The following is a 15,260-nucleotide window of genomic DNA, read 5'->3' as shown; positions in this document are numbered from 1 at the left end:
GTTCTTACAGACGCCAACCTTTGATCACATTTCTATAAATGTACCAGTGGCGGCTGACTGACTGAGGCAAGTGAGGCCGGGCCTCAGTCACTCTGAGGCAAGTGAGGCCGGGCCTCAGTCACTTGGCTTAACTGAAATCAAATTTTGTGTTTTTTATAATGTATTAGTTATTTGAATGAAGCATATAACGCTGCAGAAGCATTTGAAAACTTTGATGTATATAGGCCTGTTTTGCAGTAAAATTTGTTCCTGAGGCCGGGATCGCTCGTGCCGGGTCTGGCTTGTGATGTATATAGACCTGTTTTGCAGTAAAATTTGTTCCTGAGGCCAGAATCGTTCTTGCCGGGTCTCGCTTAATGCATTTCATGTCCTTTCGCGGGCTTTGAGTTTACGCTTAAAACGTTGTAGCTGAGGCACAATTCGGCTGGCCTGGTCAGGTTTCACTCGTCCCATACATGGGTCGGCCTCAAGGGTAGAGTGGGGTGGGAATAGCAATGGTAACTTGTCTTCCTAACTAGGCCATAAATAACAAAATTCCAGCTCTTTGGCAGGCAGAAACCCACTCGATTCTCTCCCCTTATGTCTCAGTTTATGACATAAGCGAGGGTGTTGTACTATTGTACTTCGTAGTATAATGAATCTGGGCCAATGTTGTTATGTATTTTGGGAAAATATAAACAGAAACAAATGAGAGAAATAATGCTGGTGCAGTTAATTCATTGTTAGAGTGTCCTTTTTCGAGAAGAAATAATACTAAAAGAAAGGAAGTTTTAAATAAAGAAGAGACTACCGAGATACCTACGACATCGCTGATAATTTTTCTGACACATAATCTTAAAACGCGAGTTTCTATTGCATCCTGGTATGGGCAACATAAATGGTTATGTGGTAATGTGATGCAAAATAAACTTCTCTTGGCCTTGTTTGTTGCTGTCAAAGAAAAAAAAATGCAAAGAAAAGAAAGAAAGGGGAATTTCAACACATAATATGGGATGCTTCATCACACTGAAACAATCACTGAAACTCAGAGCATAACAGCTTATTTGGTGAGTGAAATTATTATTTTTCATTGATAGTAATAAGAATAGACTAATAATAATAACAATAATAATACAGTAATAATGATATTAATAATATAATAACAATAATAATTAATATCATAAACAAACATTTCCTATCGGAGGCACTTAAACTAGTTGCATCTGGCCTCACCGAGGATTTTGATCACCGGCCGCTACTGAAATGTACACGTATTTTGAAGACAGTTATCTTATTTTAAAGATCGCAATACTTAGCTTCCAAATTTGGTCAGAATCCACTACACTAACGGACACACCCCTACTGGCAGAGCTGCGGGCCCCGTCCACTTCTCCTCCAACCCCACCCCCTTCCCCTGAGAGAGCTTCACGCTTGAGTTATTTCACCCCCACGTCAAAATCCCGCTAAGTTTAGTTTATTCCCTCCAACCCTTCCTCTCTCTCAACACTTCCCTTCCATCCATATTCTACAGGGGTGACAAAATTTGCTCGTCACCAGCGTGCATCTCTGATACCCCTTTAGATAGGTTCTCTTGAATCAGACGGTAGTTCGATACTCGGCGCTGTCTCAGTCTGTTGACGTCATGTGGAATAAGTTTTGTGTTTTGTCATGATGTAAACTACAGTCTATCTAACTTTTCTGTCTGCTAGAGGGTTTTTATTTTTAGTTTTACTTTCTCGTTGTATGAACAGTGTACGTCTCAGTTCTTGAGCCCTGTGTAGGGAAGAGTGATATGCATTAGTAGAGAGGGGATCGAATAAAGCTTACTGTGTGCAACTGAAGATGTAATATTTCACAAGTGAAAGTGAAAAATAGTTGTTGTAGATGCAAATAATATCTACACCCGCAAATGAAATGCATTAACATATTTTACGTTTTATCTGTATGTATACACACACAAGGTGAGCCATTGCAAGCACGATCGAGCACGCGGCGTTTGTGATATCATCAAGCTTTGAGTTCTTACACTTTATCTGTACATTTCAAAACCGTTATTGTATGAGAGAAAAGGAGTATGAGACTGGAATGGAAGACTCTGCGCATGCGTAGGACAGCATTCCTGCCACGATCGCATTTCAAGGAACATCAGTTCTGTTGTTAAGGTTAAAAAAATATAAAATTATTTTATATTTTTAAGTAGGCCTATCAGGTACATTTTAAAATAAAACAAGAATGAAACAAGAAGCACTAATAATAATAATAATAATAACAATAATAACAATACAATAATTATCACCATGCCTACTACCTAGCATTTAAACCTATGTAAGTCAATATGCGGGAGCGCATATTTAAATTACTTTTATGCCCATATTCAGCAACAGTTTGTGATAACTGTAAACATTTCAATACATCAAATATTCATTATATGAGGTTTCGCCATCCTCATTGAATATTAACACGACTACTATGAAGTAGTCAATACGTATTATCAGTCTACGCCTGTGGAGTAACGGTCAGCGCGTCTGGCTGCGAAACCAGGTGGCCCGGGTTCGAATCCCGGTCGGGGCAAATTACCTGGTTCAGGTTTTTTCCGGGGTTTTCCCTCAACCCAATACGAGCAAATGCTGGGTAACTTTCGGTGCTGGACTCATGTCACCGGCATTATCACCTTCATATCATTCAGACGCTAAATAACCTAGATGTTGATACAGCGTCGTAAAATAACCCAATAAAATAAATAAAATGTATTATCACCATTAAATCGAGAAAGTCATTTAAATATGAGCTCCTGCATATTGACTTACATAGGTTTAAATGCAGGTAGTAGGCCGTAAAACAGTACTACGAGAGGAATTCGACCGACACCGTGTCCCGGCATAGCTCAGTTGGAAAGAGCACTCAGCGCGCAGAGCTGAGAGGTCCCGGGTTCGAATCCCGGTGCCGGAACGAATTTTTCTCGATTTAATGGTGATAATACACATTGACTACTTCATAGTAGTCGTGTAATATGCAATGAGGATGGCGAGACCTCATATAATGAATATTTGATGTATTAATAATACGATAGTTTATAAAGCTCACTTTCCTCTTACAAATAATTTGAACTTCTCCTCCGAAACTAAAGCAAAACATGCGTACTTATTGATATTTTTGTCATGAGCAGAGTTAGGAAGTTGGTACCTAAACTGATAAGTTGTGAGAGCTTGGACTATATCTCTACCGAAAGAAAAGTAATAGCGCATCTCATAATGTCAGTGAACCAGAACGACAAACATGTTCTTCAATCGTCCAAAGCCTTAGAACAAGAAAATAATATAGGAATAATATAAAAAAAACAATAATTTGTAATTATAAATTTCGGAAATCCAAAACTAAAATAATTTGCTCATACACATAAAAATTACATAAAAATATACAATTATGATTCTAGCCTCATTATAACAAATAACAATGAACATTTCCATTTTATAAAAATAAATACTCCTTTTATGTTCAGAAAAAAAACAATATTTGTATTCTGAAAATATTCGTTCTACGTCACAAGACGTTACTGGAGCAAATCTGACGGTCAGCGCGTCTGGCCGCGAAACCAGGTGGCCCGAGTTCGAATCCCGGTCGGGGCAAGTTACCTGGTTGAGGTTTTTTCCGGGGGTTTCCCTCAACCCAATACGAGCAAATGCTGGGTAACTTTCAGTGCTGGACCCCGGACTCATTTCACCGGCATTATCACCTTCATTTCATTCAGACGCTAAACAACCTAGATGTTGATACAGCGTCGTAAAATAACCCAATAAAAAAAAAGCAAATCTGAAATATGATACAGTATACCTTACTGTCATCAGATGAACAACTACTTTGTGAATCTAATAGTGTATCTCGTATGTGGCACATAATATTAAACCCATAAATTGTTTTCAAGACAATTTTTCATTTCTATTGTAATGACAGCTAGAAGGTTCGTATCGTAATTCTGATGTTGAACTTGGATTGTAACGCAACCGAAAGCATAGTAGAGCATTTAAAGAAGAATAATCGGGGGGAAAAAAACGTGTTACACACTCCTGTTTGCATAACTATTTAATAACAGATGAGTTCACTTATTTGGAATCATTACGTAAATAATACAATAACAACAGAATAGTTCACTTTGTTCAGAATCTAAAATATTAATATAAATTAACAATATTCTTCAAACTATTCAGAACTCTACACAGCTCCACAGAATGCCACTGTGCGTTGTTTATGTGAACTGCGTATCGTCTGTAGTGAGAGGAAGCAGGGCGAGGAGCGGGTGACATCTATACTCCTCGCTGTAAACTGAAATCAACTGTTTTGGTACGAACTTCCTACCTATGGTCATGAATTATAGTGGAACATCTCTCCACGGCTCTGATGTCATCTTAGCGCACAGATAAAGTGTCAGAACTGTGCTGCTGATTCCCTTCTTCAGTAAGTCAGTGGCTGCCTAGTGAGATGGTTCATTTGTGAGTTATGTTTTTCTTTGTTGTGAATGTAACCGCAGACTGTATTATGACTCGGCACATGTTTTCTATTAAAAAGTGTATGTATATTTATGATTCATATGTATCAACATCGATTCAAGTTCGAAGTTGACTTGAATAAAGATTCCTAGTTTAAAAGTTTTAGATCGTACAACAATCCATGCAGTATATAATAAATTTAAGGCCAAGGGAAGTGTTCAGTCTAAGAAACTAAACAATCAACATACAGTTCTCACCAAAGACATATTAAATAACATTGATTATCCCTTGGAGAATCCTCGTAAAATATCTTTAGGATTGGACCTGGCTCTATGAAAGCTGCGGTAGGATGGCCTACCTGTTAGCGTCGGATTTATGAATGCCACGCAAACTACCTGTCGGCCTTGGATAATCATCGCATATAGGTAAGGGAGAGTCGGGTAGTATCGGACATCGGGTAATATCGGACAGTGAGTTTCTTTCATCTACCACACGATGATAGTACCTGATTGACATGGTTACGTTTCTGTGATGTCGCATAGAGAAACGTAATCATATCATTCAGGTACTACCATATGGTGGTAGATGAAAAAAAACGCACTGTCCGATATTACCCGATGACCGATACTACCCGACTCTCCCCCATAGGGCGCACAATGAGTCAAAGCAACTCCAAGTGCAGGGATCGTCCCTGGTTCAACCATCTAAAAGTCAAGACGAGTAAAAAAAAAAAATACATAGGCCTATGTTTTATAGAATGAAAGTGCAGACAGCGAAGATCTGGGAAAAAAAAATGTAGCCCTTATGTATATTTGTAAGGAATAGTAGTACAGTGGGCTCTCCTAAGTTCGACAGAACGGAATTGAAAGTTCTGTCCAATAAAAGTAGTGGGTGTAGCAGGTGAAATGAATAAAAATTCTTATTGGTTATCCATCAACGAATACAGTACTGTACTTGCATTTCCTACCCGCCCCGAGACTTGTGTATGCGCTTCTAGTACCACAGTGGGTTTCGACAGTTCCGTCTCACAAACGGCACAATTCTCAAACAGAAAAAGAACAGTTCATTAATTTAAAATCAGTGATCAATATGGATGTCCTAATCAATAAAATATTCTGTTTTCCTTTAACAAAAGTATCACTACAAGACATAGAACCAATTTCCATTCAAATGGCAAACCCATTTCTTAGTGCTTGTATAGGGGCGTGTCTAATTCTCCTACGTAAGCAGTCGAACTATAGGATGTCGAACTTAAGAGCTTCCACCGTACCAGCAAACATGTTTTATAAAGAATTGGGCAGAAGGGAAGCTATTATCATTTTCAGTAGTACATACAGTACGGTATAAGTGGATTAGAATTATATGCAATGTGATGGCCGTACCTAACCATTGGGAGCTGCAGGAATTTTATCTAGATGGCTGAAGAATTGTTTGAAAGCAATATCAGAAGAGAGTAGTCAATAGATTTAGCCCTAAGAAAAACCGAGAGTTTTTCGGAACATCACACATAATAAGGTAGTTCTACATTGATGTACTGTAGGCTACCTTCCCGGAGAATTCTACTTTTTATTTTAGTTTCCTCTTTAATGTTCTTCCATTCTTTGCTTTCAATTTTAAAAGAAAAGCAGAATACATTTCCTCCTTTCTTAATTTCTCTCTATACTGCGATTTTATATCTTTCTTCCTTAAATAGAACATGCTAAATGAGGAAAATCTAAAACATGTACAAAATATCGCTGCATATCATGTTACTGCTTTCTTTGTCTTTTGCCTTGTGCCCATATTGTGCTAAAAGTTTCTTTTTATTCTTTGTTTTAGTCCACTCTCATCTTCTCCATTTATTTGTTCTTTCGTTAAATTTCACTTCGTTTTTATCTCGATTTCATTCTCCATTTGTCTTTATCTTTATTACTTTGGTAGTTTTTCTTCTTCCTAAATCTCTCTTTAGTTCTGCTCTTTTTTATTCTTCTGTCTTGGTTGATTTCTTTTCCCTTTTTTCAGTTGCTTTAATTCCTTCATTTACTTTCTCTATTATATATTTTTCTTTATTCTTCTATGCTCCTTCCCTGCTGTCCCTCTTTCCTTTCCTTTGTCTGCTTTGTCTGCTAACCATTGTGTTCCTACTTCATTTTTCTCTCATTTATTTCTCCCTTTTCCCTGGTTTCTTGTTATCGCTTTTTCTCTCTCTTCTTTCTTCCCTTTTGTTTGCTTGATTTTATCTCTTATTTCCTTCTTTGTTTTCTATTCTCCTTCCATTATTTTCGTTTAGTTTTATCTTTTTTTGAGTTTCTATCTTCCCTCTTTTATGGCTATTCCTTTATTTTCCGTCTATTTTGCTTTTTTATTTTCTTACATATTTGTTCGTTCTTTCATTTCCTACTTCTTTATTTTCTTTTCTTCTTATTCATTTTCTTGAGTTTCATTTCTTCTCTTTCTTCATGATTTTTTTTCATTTCTATTTTTTGCTTTTTATTACTTTGTTTCATCCTTTCTTCTTTATTTCTCTGGTTTTCTTTTTTATTTCTTTTCTTCTCTTTTCCTTATATCTTTTTTCTTTTCACTTTCTTCAGTTTCTTCTTGCCTCTTTTATGCTTATTCCTTCATTGATTCTTTTTTATTGTTTTTTTACTTTTCTCTCATTCTTCCTTCCTTCTTATTCTGATTACCCTCTCCTTTCTTTTCTTTTCTTTTCTTGTTATTTTCTTTGTGTAGTTTGTCTATTTTTCTTTTCTTCAGCTTGTTTCTTTTTCTTTTTCTGGTTATTCCTTTATTTTTCGTTTTCGTTATATTATTTAGTTTCGTTCTTTCTTCGTTTTTTATCTAGTTTCCCTTTTCTTTTCTTTTTCTTTTAGTTCATTTCTTCAGTTTCTTTCTTTTCCCTTTCCCGCTCATTCCTTTATTTTTCGTTTTTTATTGTTTTATTATTTCGTTTCGTTCTTTGTCTAGTTTCCTTTTTTTCTTTTCTTTTTCTTTTATTTCATTTCTTCAGTTTCTTTCTTTTCTTTTTTGCGTTGTTTTCTTGTTTTATTTAGTTCTTTGTTTAGTTTCCTTTTTTTCTTTTCTTTTTCTTTTATTTCATATCTTATCTTTTTTCCGTTTTATTCTTTCGTTTCTCTTCCGTTTTGCAACTGATTTCATTTATTCTTTCTTCATATTTTTCTGGTTCCCTTTTCCATTCTTTTCTGCTTTTAGCCTTTCCCCTTTAGTTTCATTATTTCCTTCTTTCTTTTTATTTTTTCATTTCTATTCTAGTTTGATTTTTATTATTTTCTTTCATTCTGATACTCTTCTTGTTTCTTTTTCGCTCTTTTCCTTTTCAGTTCTCTTGTTAGCTTTTCCTTCTTTTTCTTTGTATTGTTTCCCCTTTCTTCTTCTTTCCGTCCTTCACTTCCGCTTTGTTCTTTCTCGTCTTCCTTCTTGTTTTATCTGTTTCTTTTTCCATTTTTGCTTGCATCGTTTCTCGTTTATGTTTTTTCCTTTACTCCTTCTTTTGTTCTACCTTCGTATTTTCTCCGTATTCCTTCTTTCGTCCTTTATTTTCTCCATTCTTTATTTTTCATCTCACTTTTCCCGTCCGTTTTCCTCTTCAGTTATTGTTTCTTCATCATCTTCCTTTCTTTGCTTTCACTCTTCGTGTTTCCTTCCTTTAGTCTAGGCTCCCTGTATCCTCTTCCCTCGCTTTCTCACCTCTTTATTCTCCGTCGTCTCTAACATTTCGCTCTCCCTCGCCGCGCCGCGCCACGCCAGTCAGCTGGTCGTCGCCTGCACACTCCTGACGGCCGTCTTAGCGAGTCTTGAAACACTTCCTTAAGTATCTTCCTCAATTCCTCAAGCGCGCCATCTGTGCCTGATAGCATGGCTTCCCCAGCTTTTATTTCTAACTTGTTTGAAAATTATTACGATTATTATTCAAAATGAAAACCGTCTTAAACATTACTTAATAAAACTTCTCTGTGCGAGCGCGAAACTTTCGTTTCAACTCGAACGAGCAATTTACCTAAGTGCCTGCTCTTCCCCCCCTCCCCTCCCCTCTTGGTTTACATTATCGCTCTGGGAATACAAGCAGACTGAACCAAAACTGCCTGGTTCGCCCGCTCCGCGCCAGATGGGGCGACACGTCACAAACACAACCGATGATGACGCGATTAGGGCTTCATTCTACAGTTTAGAGCAGAAAGGCAGAACTGCTAACCCTGTTGTTGGGCTGCATGTACTTGTATGCGAACATTTCATACCGTTCTCATTGAATATTTCACGAAAACTGCTTTCGTTGTGCCTGAAAGGCGTTAAGATAAATATTCAGAAATGTTCAATGACCATTTAAAAATGTTTATTTATTTATTTAAACTGACAGGATTAAGGCCATAAGGCCTTCTCATCCATCCTACCATATAGCACATATTACTATTAGTATTAGTATTTATTTATTTAACCTGGTAGAGATAAGGCCATCAGGCCTTCTCTGCCCCTCTACCAGATGATTACAACTATAATATGAACAATAAAATTACAATTAATATTAAATTTACAATTACAATTACAATAGAAATTAAAGTACGACAAGATTACCTGATTAATGAAAGCTAGACATTTTATCATAGAAGTTAAGAACAAAGAATATTTTTGTATTTACTGAATTACAAATTAAAACTACAATAACAAAATTCTAAAGTGATGAAATTACCGGATATTGAAATATTTTTTGATAGAATAAGAGAACTATTTACAAGAAACCATGTCTGAACGAGTCTCAATTACTGACCAAGTGCCTAGTAAGTTTGCGTTTGAATTCAATTTTATTTCGACAGTCCCTGATGCTAGCAGGTAACGAATTCCAGAGTCTTGGCAGGGCTATTGTGAAAGAGGATGAGTATGAGGAGGTGCGATGGGATGGTATTGTTAGTATTGTTTCATGGCGAGAGCCTGTGTTCAGATTGTGGTGGGAAGAAAGGTAAGTGAAGCGAGACGACAGGTACGAAAGAATAGAAGAGTTCAAATAAGTACAAAAAAAAAAAAAAAAAAAAAAAAAAAAAAATACAGACGCTGATGAAAATAATACAAATTAAATTAAAGCCCTATAGAGGGTCAACAGGGTCAAAAGAACATTATAGAGCTCTCATCGAGCTAATACAAGAAAAAAGAAAGAAAACAGAGATAGCAATGATGATAGTGATAGCTGATGATAATAATAATAATAATAATAATAATAATAATAATAATAATAATAATAAATACATTACATATTAATTGTCAATTTTACAACAGCATAGTTACAATTTTTACTATATGTCATGGGTTAAGCCGAAGTTGCGCAACCTGACAGGTGTTCAACAAGCAATTCCATGAACTAGAATGTGATTTTTTAATTTAAATTTGAATTTTGATATTGTCTCTGACATGATCAGGGAGAGAGTTCCAGAGGCGTGGAATAAATATGCTAAAAGATGTTGAGTAGAAGGATGTTCTGTGCAGAGGAATAGAGAGAAGGTACATGTTCCGGGTTCGAGGCAGTGGAAGGTAAACAAAACGAGATGCTAGGTAAGAGGGTGTGGAGGTGTGGATGATTTTAAATAGTAATAAGAGAGAGTTGAAGAATCTTCTTTCTTTAAGTGGACTCCAAGACAACAATTCTAGTGACGGTGTTACATGATCGAAGTTTCTCATGTTACAAACGAAACGAACGCAGATTTTGTGAACACGCTGTAGTCTATGGGCAAGATCAGTTCCACGTCCATTAAAAAATGACGTAAGATCGTGGTAACATGTTTTTTTTAATTGGCCTATTTTACGACGCTTTATCAAATGCGATGTTATCTAGCGCTTGAGTGAAATGAAGGTGGTAATGCCAACGAAATGAGTCCAGGGTCCAGCGCCGAAAGTTACCCAGCATTTGCTCTTAACGGGTTGAGGGAAAACCGAGAACAAATCTCAACCAGGTATTTCGTAACACTGGTCCAAGACATGACGCCTTAGACATCTCAGCTACGACGCAGGACGAAGGAGTGAAGAGGTGGATGAATGAATTAACAATATTGTTTAGATAAATGTTACATAGTATAGCTAGTTACATAAGTGAATAAACGGAAAAACGAATTAATTAAGGTGTGGAATATGATCGATAGTAAAACGTTGTGTTGTACTAGTAGACTATATTTTGAAATAATAATAATAATAATAATAATAATAATAATAATAATAATAATAATAATAATAATAAATAATAATAATAAATAATAATAATAATAATAATAATAATAAATCCCGAAAAGACAAAGTACATGATTATGTCTCGTGATCAGAATATTGTACGAAATGGAAATATAAAAGTTGGAGATTTATCCTTCGAAGAGGTGGAAAAATTCAAATATCTTGGAGCAACAGTAACAAATATAAATGACACTCGGGAGGAAATTAAACGCAGAATAAATATGGGAAATGCGTGTTATTATTCGGTTGAGAAGCTCTTATCATCCAGTTTGCTGTCCAAAAATCTGAAAGTTAGAATTTATAAAACAGTTATATTACCAGTTCTTCTGTATGGTTGTGAAACTTGGACTCTCACTCTGAGAGAGGAACATAGGTTAAAGGTGTTTGAGAATAAGGTTCTTAGGAAAATATTTGGGGCTAAGCGGGATGAAGTTACAGGAGAATGAAGAAAGTTACACAACACAGAACTGCACGTATTGTATTCTTCACCTAACATAATTAGGAACATTAAATTCAGACGTTTGAGATGGGCAGGGCATGTAGCACGTATGGGCGAATCCAGAAATGCATATAGAGTGTTAGTTGGGAGACCGGAGGGAAAAAGACCTTTGGGGAGGCCGAGACGTAGATGGGAGGATAATATTAAAATGGATTTGAGGGAGGTAGGGTGTGATGATAGAGACTGGATTAATCTTGCTCAGGATAGGGACCAATGGCGGGCTTATGTGAGAGCGGCAATGAACCTTCGGGTTCCTTAAAAGCCATTTGTAAGTAAGTAATAATAATAATAATAATAATAATAATAATAATAATAATAATAATAATAATAGGCTATAGGGCCTTCTCTTACACTCTACCAGGTCATAAAGTATACAAGCAGTTAAAATTTGACAAAAAGTTAAAGAACTCTTCTGTATATATTTCAACTAGACTGTGACTATAATTAAGACTTTATAGTACTATTAAGATCTTTTTTTCGTTTGACATGTTCCACATGTGAAGCGATATATGAATACCATGGAAGGCAAATAAATACAATACAATACAATACAATTTATAATAGTAAATTATTACGTTCAATACCTTGATATACTTGTATCCTTGTTTAGTGAAATTGTTGTGATAGTAAATACAGGCGTAATGAAATATGCCTCTGAAATTATTTTCCTTTCACCTGAAACATGTATTAGAGTTTTGTCGGTTACATTCTTATTTCGGGGAGGTCTTCGCTAGAAAAAAAAATTGTGTAGTTGTTTAATTAATAATGTAGTTTTTAATCATTGTGTTTTACAAACATATGGAACATCATCATCATCATCATCATCATCATCATCATCATCATCATCATCATCTTCATCATCATCTTTTTTTTAGTAGGTTATTTTACGACGCTTTATCAACATCTTAGGTCAGCATTTCTCAAACTTTTTTTGAAGTGGGGACCACTTTTTTAAGTCAGAATAGTTCCGCGGACCACCTTACTCTTGTTCCCTTCGAAAGTAAATTTATAATTTTTGTAGTATATTTTAATAGCAGTATACTTATATTTTAAATTAGAATTAATTAATTAAAATTAATTTAATTCAATTAATTTTATTAATATTAGCTAATTAAGTTAATGTTAATAGAAGAAAATTTATTTTCATTTTTTTAATAATTCCAGGCTATTAGACTTTGGATAATCTTTAACTTATTAACTAAAAAAAAAAAATTGGTACTCACATTAGTGAGATGATTGAGCCTGTCGATTCTTACACAGTTGTTCTAGACCTATATTTGAATGACTAGATATTTCTTTAATGGCACTAGAATCATTGATATTAATATCTTCACACACAGCTTCTGAACTATTAGCAGAGCCTAAATGAAGCGTATCATCATGTTCCTTTCTTTTCAAAGATCCGGATCGAAGCCAGTTTGTCATTATGTATAATGGGAGACAACTACTAGAGTGTACCACATAAGAAATATTTAAAGTCATAAATACGTGAGAAGGTTCGATATTTTGGTCCTCTGTAATGAATTCGGGTGGTCCCTGCCTGGGTTACTGGTGCAGCACCAGAAGTGCAGGGAAAAGATGGCGAGAAACACCACGTTCATAGTGCTTTAAATCCCTCTTTTGTTGCTGAGAGTAGAGTGGGAAGTCAATAGACGGGTAGGGTAATAAATTTCATGAGATGTCAGTACTGGGAGAAAAAGTGAAAGCGATTTCCATGTGTAATTTCCAATCTCTGAGATTTTCAGCTGTACTGTAATACGCAATTCGTTTGAATTTTATTTTTTCTTCTGTATTTTTTGAAGGACCCCCAAGAGCAGACCTCGAGGACCACAGGTGGTCCGCGGACCATAGTTTGAGAAACGCTGTCTTAGGTTATTTAGCGTCTGAATGAGATGAAGGTGATAATGCAGGTGAAATGAGTCCGGGGTCCAACACCGAAAGTCGTCATCATCATCATCATCATCATCATCATCATCATCATCATCATCATCATCATCATCGTCGTCGTCGTCGTCGTCAAGGTTTAAGCCTCTAAAGGCTTGTTCCGGTCTCATGCATTAAACATTTGTTGAGTCCATCTTTTCTTTGGTCTGCCAATGTTTCTTTTGCCTGTTGGTCTGTAATCTAATAACAGTTTTGGAATGCGGTATTCTTCCATTCTTTCCACATGTTCCCTCCACTTAGTTCTCTATTGGTGTATCTTCTCTATTGGCTTAAAGATGCCTAATTCCTTTCTTATGTCATCATTTATCCTTTTGTCTAACAAAGTGTAGCCAGCTATACTCCTTAGGAATCTCATTTCTGCGGCCTCTATTTTTCTCTCTTCACTTTTTCTTAATGTCCAACAATCCGAGCTATATAGCAACATGGACACTGCCATTTCTTTTTATAAAATTTTAATTTAGTTTCTTTCCTAGTTTGTTTGAGGTTTCTTTTTATTGTTCCACATATACTTACTTACTGGCTTTTAAGGAACCCGGAGGTTCATTGCCGCCCTCACATAAGCCCGCCATTGGTCCCTATCCTGAGCAAGATAAATCCATTCTCTATCATCATATCCCACCTCCCTCAAATCCATTTTCACATTATCTTCCCATCTACGTCTCGGCCTCCCTAAAGGTCTTTTTCCCTTCGGCCTCCCAACTAACACTCTATATGCATTTCTCGATTCGCCCATACGTGCTACATGCCCTGCCCATCTCAAACGTCTGGATTTTATGTTCCTAATTATATCAGGTGAAGAATACAATGCGTGCAGTTCTGTGTTGTGTAACTTTCTCCATTCTCCTGTAACTTCATCCCTCTTAGCCCCAAATATTTTCCTAAGCACCTTATTCTCAAACACCCTTAATCTCTGTTCCTCTCTCAAAGTGAGAGGCCAAGTTTCACAACCATAAAGAACAACCGGTAATGTAACTGTTTTATAAATTCTAACTTTCACATTTTTTGACAGCAGACTGGATGATAAAAGCTTCTCAACCGAATAATAACAGGCATTTCCCATATTTATTCTGTGTTTAATTTCCTCCCGAGTATCATTTATATTTGTTACTTTTGCTCCAAGATATTTGAGCTTCTCCACCTCTTCAAAAGATAAATTTCCAATTTTTATATTTCCATTTCGTAGAATATTCCTGTCACGAGACATAATCATATACTTAGTCTTTTCGGGATTTACTTCCAAACCTATCTCTTTACTTGCTTCCAGTAAAATTCCCGTGTTTTCCTAATCGTAAACATATTCACGTCATCCGCATAGACAAGCAGCTGATTTAACCCGTTCAATTCCGAGCCCTCTCTGTTCCACATATATAGTTAAATGTATTAATCTTTTTTATTACATCGCCATTTTTAATGTATGATACACTGCAGCCTAGATAATTAAAATTGTTGATTTGTTCTATCATTTTTTCTTCTAAAATTATTTTAGCCCTGATACATATGGAATATAAAACATTAATTAAAGAAAATAATGAGTTTGAAGTTCTGTAGTCCAAGCCAATTAGTGCACAGAAAGTACTGGCCTTGGAACTATCAGACTGTAATTTAAAGAAAGAGGCAAGTGTTGTCTGCGTATGTTTGCACTGCTGTTCTTTATGCACATCATGGCGGATTTCTATTAAGGCAAGATACAATTTCCGATAGTTATGATTAAAGTTCACAAATTCAGTTAATACTTATATGAAAGTTATGTTGGAAGATTTCAATTTATCACCACATCTTTCATTCTTCGCATTCACTTCTACAGGGACATCATTTTATTTTTACTTCAATTTTTATTGTACGTGAGTTTTTGAATGTACTTCACTCCCACCCCTTCTACTAAGGAAGTTCCAACTCCACACAGAACCAAGACCGCAGATAGTAAGCAGTACTGAGTTACTGAGTATAGTACGTTCCAGAAATATGTTCGCGTTTTCCAGTGACGAAAGAGCTTTCAATATTGAATCATATTTTCGCACAGGTACTGTCCGTTTGCCTACGTCGCATCCCGATTTCCCCCCACCTGCTTCTGCTCGCCCCTCTGTAAAAGCTGGGCTGTCTTAGCTCTTTTCTGAAAACATTAATTTCTCTTAGGAATTGGACGTTTA

The 15,260-nt window shown here is 36.0% G+C and overlaps 1 non-coding gene across 1 annotated transcript; it reads left to right on the top strand.

The window, feature by feature from the left end:
* Window positions 1-2,851: 2,851 nt before the first annotated feature.
* Window positions 2,852-2,928, top strand: TRNAC-GCA (transfer RNA cysteine (anticodon GCA)). The gene has a single exon. It is a non-coding gene; the product is annotated as a tRNA-Cys (tRNA).
* The last annotated feature ends 12,332 nt before the right edge of the window (window positions 2,929-15,260 follow it).

This window comes from Periplaneta americana, chromosome 2, assembly GCF_040183065.1.
Source record: "Periplaneta americana isolate PAMFEO1 chromosome 2, P.americana_PAMFEO1_priV1, whole genome shotgun sequence".
Taxonomy (NCBI): Eukaryota; Metazoa; Arthropoda; class Insecta; order Blattodea; family Blattidae; genus Periplaneta; species Periplaneta americana.
The sequence above is the reverse complement of the archived record's forward strand: the minus strand, read 5'-3'. Positions and strand labels throughout refer to the sequence as shown.